This window comes from Crotalus tigris, unplaced genomic scaffold (genome assembly GCF_016545835.1).
Source record: "Crotalus tigris isolate CLP2741 ecotype Arizona unplaced genomic scaffold, ASM1654583v1 scf7180000024167.7108832, whole genome shotgun sequence".
In the NCBI taxonomy this organism is placed as follows: domain Eukaryota; kingdom Metazoa; phylum Chordata; class Lepidosauria; order Squamata; family Viperidae; genus Crotalus; species Crotalus tigris.
In genome coordinates this window covers 3,333,646-3,340,251 of record NW_024100417.1, presented here as the reverse complement: position 1 = coordinate 3,340,251, position 6,606 = coordinate 3,333,646, and positions in this window count along the sequence as shown.

Genomic DNA, 6,606 nt, shown 5'->3' with positions numbered 1-6,606 from the left:
CTCAGAGAACTTACACAAGATACAAGCCTTCAGGCAAAACATGCACTTATCTCATGTACAATCCCATGCAAAATGCAGAAATTACTCATTACAACCAAAAAACAAAACAAAGGTCACCCACATATAGACACAATGCAATGCACACAAACACACACAATACCAAATATCCATACCAATCACAATAAGATCATTCTAAAGCAAGATCTAACATATATACACATTAAAATAAAACCAGGAGAACACACCTCAGAGATAGCTTTATAGGGTTACATTGTTGACATTTTCCTTATTAAGTTTGCCTTAGTTATAAGGGGTTGAATCTCTATCAAGTCAATTTCATTCTGCCTTTGTTAAACCAAGTAGTTTTACTTTCTTTCTGGTAAGACTTTGTTCTGGAAAGGCAACAGTTTCCCTAGATATATTGTGACTGGTCTCTGTCATGCCCACAAGGATAGAAGGAGATATCCTAAAAATAAATCCTCTTTTTTTTTCTAACCATAACACCATAAATGGATAAATACTACAAAGCCAATTATGGGACTGCAGCAGTGTTTCCATTTTGGGAGCCATTATCCCCTAAACCCAAACCAAGAAATATGCCTAAACAATATTGGGTAACTTATCCCTCATCAGCAAACTCAACTATAAACAAACTTTTTTTAACTGCAAATTTCTATACTATTACATATATATAGTATGTAGCAAATTTTGCTTTATGGATTATTCAGTACAGCTCAATTTCTTGAATATACATATTGGTGAAGAATACCATTACTACAGAAAGATTGTTCTTTTACTTGGCATACAATCTGGCTACAATATATTCTGCTTCTGAGTTCCCTAAGGAGCTTCCAATCTCTATCATCATTATCATTATATCATTATCATCATCATGTCATCACCACCACCATCATCATCATCATTGTCATGTTCAAAATGCCTTTAGAGAAAGCACGACTGTAATACCTATTTGAGAGCCAGCTCATTGTAGGAGTTAAAGCATCAGGCTAGAAACTGGGAGACTGTGAGTTCTAGTTCCTCTTTGGATATAAAGCCATCTGGGTGACCTTGGGCCAGTCGCTTTCTCTCAGCCCTAGGAAGGAGGCAATTGCAAGCCATTTCTGAAAAACCCCGCCAAGCAAAATGTAGGAATCTGTCCAGGCAGTCTCTGAGAATTTAACATGATTGAAAGGAAGGGGAAAAAAAAAACCTAGGAAAACAAGACAGTGCTGGTTACTTCAGTTATCCAGTACCTGTATCTTAGCATTGGGATAAATTCCAGGGATAAATTCCTACTATTCTTAAGGCATAGGATATTCAGATTAATGAAGGTCTGACACTGCATGAATGCTACGTGAAGATAATTATCTAATATCAGGTAACATTAGAAAAGAATCTGCTGCCCTCAGTCCTTGCTTACTGGTTGGGAATATTTGCTTTATATACAACAAGATAGTTTTAAAAGTTTTCTTTTTCAACATGGAACCTGTTAGTTTCAGATGACCCACTAAGTTCCACTTTCTTAATCAGTTACAATGCAGTCTTCAACTTCTTCTTTATATTATTCCTGTCATATCTCAGGGTCTGCCATTTTGTCTTTCACCTGCCACTTTGTCCGGTCTGCAGCATCAATGGGGCATACACCTACAGTTTTCATGTCTTCATGCAGGCAGTCCATCCATCGCTTTTTGGGGCATCCTTGGAGCCACTGGCCATCTGGGCTGAGTGCAAGTGCCCATTTTGCAATGGATTACACATCAGCTCTGATCACATATCTGCACCTCCACAATCTCAATTGTCTCATTTTGTCTGGAATTGGTGCAACTTTGAAGGCCTTCCAGATGTCTGTTTGTAAAATGATCCAGCTTCGTGACCCCCAATGACCATCTGATCATTCACATTTCCATTGTGTGCAAAACTATTAACAGGCATTGGTTTCACTTCTGAAGATCTTCCTTCAGAAGATAAGACAGCCACATTATCTTTGTTCTAAAGTAGGAAGACCAATTTAATATAATACATTTGGATCATAAATTTCTTATGCTGAAGCAATATTTTCTGTGTGTAGAAAGACAGCAAACAATTTATACGCTGTTCCCTTGAATTCATTTGCTTGTTTTTGTTCCCAAATCTCAAACAACTTCTTAGTTCCTCCCATTTTTGGGAAATGTGGTGTAATAGGCTCATTAATATCATGTGAAATATGGAACAGCTTTTAAAGCCACCTGAAATATTAAGAATTTTCTCTTACGGATAGATGCTTAACCATCTGGAATGTAACATATTCCAGATATTTCTGATTAGAGTATTATATATATATATTCTTAAACAAATTCTTACGTTTTGGGTACTTTTTTTAGAATGATATCAGAGATCCAACATAAATTATAAGAATCAAAACAAAGTTGTTCTTATCTTTCACACAAAATGTACAACCAACATTATTTTTCCCACCATTAACTTCTTTTGTGGAAGCATCAGCATTTCATTATGCTTGCCAATATTTATGGAGAAATTATCTGAGGCAAAATTTCACAATTCTTTAGGTTGAATCCTGAATCACAAAACATTTTTTTCAGGGAATTTGCAATGTTGACAAGTTCTGCTTGGTTTCTGTAGGCCTAATCATAAACTGAGTCCTACTGAAATGTGAGAATCTCTAAAAGTGGTTGAAAATAATTGTCAAGTTTTTCAGGACTTCCATATATACTTGATGAAAATATATTTTGTTTTAACCATCAAAAATTTGTGAACATACTTCCCCCCTATACACACATACACATACACATACACACATACACATACACACACACACACACACACACAGAGAGAGAGAGAGAGAGAGAGAGAGAGAGAGAGAGAGAGAGAGAGAGAGAGAGAGAGAGAGAGAGAGAACTGGCTTCTCTGCCTTCACATACAATACATATAGCAATAGCACTTAGACTTAGATATCACTTCCTAGTGCTTTACAGCACTTTCTGAGCAGCTTACCAATGTCAGCATATTGCCTCCAACAATCTGGATCCTTATTTTACTGACCTCAAAACAATGGAAGGCTGAGTCAGACTTGAGCTGGTCAGGATCGAACTTCTGGCAGTGAGCAGTGAGTTAGCCTGCAATACTGCATTCTAATCTTGTACACCACCACTATTCTCAACTATTTCACTGGAAAGATTCTGACTACCTGTTTACTGAAAGTGTCACTGTAGAAAATAACAAACTGTGCTGAGAGAGAAATATAGTAATCTTGGAAGTTCCACATTTACTGTCTGTTGCTTGGTTTTAGGACCCAATCAAGACATCACTAGAGGATATTAAACACTTTTGATTGTCTGCACTGTCTGTATACTGACAATAAACCCTCTTATATTATAATACCCACCATGAGGCACTGAAGAACCATGAGCATCAATTTCACAAAAAGAAAAAGAAGAAAATATGAGGAACCAAATGCTGTTTCAACTGGAGCATATTTCCGTTGGTCATGGTTCAGTAAGATTTTCTTTTGAACAAAAACTTGAAAAATATAAAGAGAGCTTTATTTTCAAGCATGCATGTCTTTGCTTAAATAGGTAGTGAAGTTTTGAATAAGAAAAAAAAAACATCTCCTTAACAAGTGTTCAAATTATGATTATTCAGAAGGGCTCTTTTATCTATTATTTAAAATTAAAGAGTACTTCCATTGTCTTCAGTCACTCTCAGGCTTTCCCTAAAATTATTTTGCTAATAAAGAGCTATCTGAATCTCAGACTGCCCAGAATCTTTCAATATCTCATAATCAGCAGCTTCTCCTGTGTTCCCTAATTCTGAAAACTCTCTCTTCCTCTTTATTTACAGTGTGTCCAATCTTCCGTTGGCCAGGGAGTCTTCTCTTGCATACTTTCTCCATTTCCCAAATAGGCAGCCCCAAGTATGTTTAAGACAGAATTCAGTCCTGTGCACCAGCCTGGTTCAGGTAAACTGGAGTTTCACTGTGGCTGTGTAGAATTCCTCTCTACTTGTTTTCTCACACTGGGGGCTAAATAAACAGAATAATGGCATTGGAAGGGACCTGGAAGGCTTCCTAGACCAGCCCCCTGCTCAAGAAGGAAACCCTATATATTTTCAGACAAATGGTTGTTTGACAATTTGACATTTCCCAGTGTGAGTTTTGTTAGCAGGATAATCCCCCAAACCATGATTTTCCAATCAATCTAAGAAGATTGGCAGATACATTTCCAATTACTGTATCTCTCAACATTTATTCTGAGAATATTATTAATGCTCTTCTGGGTTAATAAGAATATGCTACAGGCATGTTTATTTCTCAAAATGCTGTTAATGCCCCTTAGGGGATCCAGTGTATTTCTTGAAAATCACAGTGACACTGTACTTGACTTTATAAAATATTATCCCCATTTTTTTCCTTTCTATGTATTGATTTCTTTTAAAGAAGGAGGTCCAGGGATCCTGTTAGGCTACAAAGAAAATATCTTGAAACACACTAGTATCCTTCTCATATAAAGCACAAGTTCAGTACACCTATTAAATTTCACAGAGTCCCTCTGTAGGGAGATAGGCGTTTCTTAATTTAATATGTAGACAAACAAACAGATATTCACATACCCAGTATACATAGGGCAGATACCCTGTCTAGTTTCTGTATTTAAAGAGCATTAAGCGGGACTATTAAAAACAACTCGGTGTTTTTTTGCTTTAGAAAATCACTGCTTCCATATGCAAAATAGAATATTCTGGGTAACAATGATCAGTTTGACTCATTTATTTTTGAGCAGGACATGAAGACTTATGTACTTCCAAGATTTAGGGATGAAGTTCAGTCATCAGAAATGTTGTTTCATGGGAAATTCTCAAGGAATTTTTTTTTAAAGCAGATATTGGATTTTGTTTTCTTGAGTTGTAAGACATTTGAGGGCACAATATTAAATTCACAAGATTTGGTCATGTTCCTTTGTGGTTTATTTTTTGTTTCAAATAATTATATATGTTAATGTAAATTTGGTGGACATTTTAATTATTAAAGAGATGAAGAGGATACTGAATGTGGAATTTGACTTTTCATGAAGAATTTTAGCTCTATTGAAGTGTGGGATTGACTAAGCAAATGATTTTTAGTGGGTTTTTTAAGTGAATGTTAATAAACTTTAGGAAATGTATATTAATACAATGCAATGTTTATAGCACTTTTTAGTTCCTTTATTCTTTAAATCTGTCAGAGCTGTAATCAGTTATTTATTCTCTCCCACAAACTGTAGACAGAGGGAGAAAAGGAGGAAGAAAGAAATGTTTTTTATTACCACTCTGACCAAATCAAACTGTCATATTGTATCTTTTTTGTTAGTTTAAGTATGTTTTAAGGACAATTACAATATACAGTATACTATTATAATTCCATTTCATTTATTCTAGGTATTAATTGTCAATAAAAAAGATAGAACTTATTTATCCTCTCATATAAATGCTGATTGAGCTAGATTTTGCATGCCAGTTAAGTTCATTTTTGATCCATGAAATTGTACATCTTCTCCACGTCTACTAAAGTTAGATGTATGACCCAGGGATCTGTACATAACAGGTGGTACTTGAAAAGTCAGAATGGAAAGAGAACTCAGGAAGACAGAATATGTACTTCTATGCACACATACTCAGGTGATGTATTACCTTTTCTATGAATAGGAGCCTTGTGTACATATTCATGTTTAGGAAATAATCTCTAATAAATGTAGATAATTGGGGATGCTAGATAGACAGACAGACAGACAGATAGAAATAGATGATAGATAAATATGATAGAGATATAGATGTAGACATAGACATAGCTATGGAGATGGAGATAGTGATAGAAATAGAATGAAAAATAGAGAGAGATACAGATATAGATACTGAATGGATATATAGTGCTGCAAATTTCTAATGCTCCATGGATGTACATCTCTTCCATAACTTTTCCTAATCCATGAATTTTATTAAATCTTCTCTTTCTAGTTGATATGACATACTGATATGCACAATATGTACAATAAACACTTTTTATTGTACTTTTTATTGTACATATGTACAATTTGTACAATAAACACTTTTTTGAAACATAGCTACTCATAGTGGATTCTGATGGTAGATGATAGAAATGGGGGAGGTGAATATACTTTAGTATATTCAGATCAAAGTCCATATGTTACTGATCTAACTAGTCAATCTGATGAAGCAGGAGGGAGCCTTTTTGCAAGCTGGGGATATGTTGGTAATTGGGACAAGGCTTCCCTATGGGAGTGGTAGCCTCTCTGTACCTATTGATATGGTGGCTACAATCTCCTCCCCCTCCTCAGAAAAACAGGCAACCGTAATACCTGAGAGAAACTTCCTTTTTGTCAGTTTCCCTTTTTTACTTACTGGCAATTCTGAAGAATAAATGCATGTAAGTTAACCACTGCACTGAAAATAATCATTACGTGTATCAGTGTTTCTTAATTTTAGCCACTTTAAGATGTTTGAACTTCAAATTTCAGAAATTCCCAGTCAGTCTGGATATAATGATAAAAATAACTCATAGGCTTATAAGCGTGACTTTAAGACTATAAGTCAGTAACATTTTTGGTGATGTTTAAT